This window comes from Echinops telfairi, unplaced genomic scaffold (assembly GCF_000313985.2).
Source record: "Echinops telfairi isolate 266 unplaced genomic scaffold, ASM31398v2 ScPeMD7_7473;HRSCAF=8511, whole genome shotgun sequence".
NCBI classification, from domain to species: Eukaryota; Metazoa; Chordata; class Mammalia; order Afrosoricida; family Tenrecidae; genus Echinops; species Echinops telfairi.
This window is the reverse complement of record NW_022111377.1, coordinates 6,875,720-6,877,552: the sequence shown is the minus strand read 5'-3', so window position 1 is coordinate 6,877,552 and position 1,833 is coordinate 6,875,720. Positions and strand designations below refer to the sequence as shown.

The 1,833-nt window shown below is 46.0% G+C and overlaps 1 pseudogene; it reads left to right on the top strand.

Annotated features, from left to right (window-relative positions):
- LOC101639251 overlaps nucleotides 1-1,833 on the top strand; it is an 8,472-nt pseudogene that overhangs the window by 5,425 nt on the left and 1,214 nt on the right.

The following is a 1,833-nucleotide window of genomic DNA, read 5'->3' as shown; positions in this document are numbered from 1 at the left end:
TGAAGCCTTTGCCCTGAAGGTAACACTGACAGGTGGGGCAGGCGGCAAACTCTTTTCCTCACTCTGTGCCCTCTACTTTTCCTCCTCACACTGAGACTCCCGGATCTCAAAATTTGCTCAATGTCAGGAAAAAGTATTATTGTTTGCTCTAAATTGCAAGAGTTACCACGGGACGTTCACAGGGAATGAGCACCCCGTCCTACAGCCTGCAGGTCCTACCAAGACCCATCCCTTCCCTTCTGGATTAGGTAGCTCTCTAGGCCTCTCATTCATTTACATCAACTCCTGAGAGCACACAGCAAGCAAGAACCATATTCTCCCTCACCCCTATCTCGAAGGGCAGTGCTCTGTAACACAAACAACCAAAGCTACCGCCCAGAAACCTTATCATAGCTCGAAGGAAATGGTTCGTATGGCCTAACTTTTGTCCTGAGAGTGAGACGGGCTCTCTAACGTCATTAAGCACCTCGCAGAATTTCTTACATTTCTAGTTTTCTTCATGCCAAACCAAAAAAAGAGCCAGTTGCCACTGAGACCATTCTAGCTCGTGGCAGCCTTGTATGTGCACATGGAGAACTAGGCTCCTCAGGATCTTCAATGGCCGTGACCTTTCAGAAGCAGGTCACCAGGCCTGGCTTCCAGTGAGCCACTGGGTGGGGTCAGACCGGCAATCTTTGGGTTACTAGTCATTATTAGCTAATAATAAATAATTTCTCTTCAAAGTTCCGATGCTTTGGCCTCTCACGATCTACACTCAGGTCTCACGCTTATCATTACCATGATCAGGTCCATTCCTGATGCATCTTTGATAAAGTCAAGGTGCTTGTTTCTGCCCTTGAACCGCGTTCCAAAGACGTTCAGTTACCTTTGGGTTGTCCTGAGAAACCACCCTTTAGAGTTAGTTCCTTCAAAGGGCCATTCTAAGAATTCCAAAGCGTTAAGTGGTAAGACAGATTCTTCTTCCAGGTTCACATCCAAGTGTTCTATTTATTTATGGTAAGGCGGTCTAAAATAGGACCAAGGGTGGGGGTTGGTGGGTGGGGGGATTGCAAAGTAAGCAAGTCTTCTCTTTGATGATTCCAATCTCCTAGTTCTTTCGAATCTTCATGGTGGCCTCTCCCATTGCCGTGTTTTACTACCCTTTTCTCTAGCTTCCCTGTCAAACTGTGCTTTCAGAGCACAATCAGAGATTAGTAATTGACAGTATAATGAGAGTTCATGGAAGGCGCCCACTCTTTCGTAGTGTTTGTCTTTTGAGTCTTGTCATGACTAGTTAGCGAACAGGAAGCACCCCCAGACTGCGCAGACCCTCCCTCGAGGATCTTCAGAAAGGACTTCATTCCACACGGTTCTTCTCTCATCTCTGGAGCAGGAGCTCAGTTTAAGGTGAAGAGATAAAAGAAAGAAGTAGATAGGGTCTGGGTGACACAAATGGTTAAGCTCTAGACCACTGACTAAACAACTGATGGTTTCAGGCCGTCCTCAAACTACGGCCAGGGGGCTACATGCGGCCCGCCGAGGATATTTATCCGGCACACCAGGTGTTTTTGCCCCGTTTTTCTTTTTACTTCAAAATAAGATATGTGCAGTGTGCATAGGAATTTGTTCATAGTTTTTTTTTTTTAATTATAGTCCAGCCCTCCAATGGGTCTGAGGGACAGTGAACTGGCCCCGTTTAAAAAGTGTGAGGAAAATAAATAAATAAAAAGTGTGAGGACCCCTGGTAAATACATGCAGAAGACATGGCCAGTGGTCGGCTTGAAACACCTGCAGAGCACGGTTCTGTTCTATAAAACAGAGGGTCACTATGAGTCAGAATCAACTACATGACAC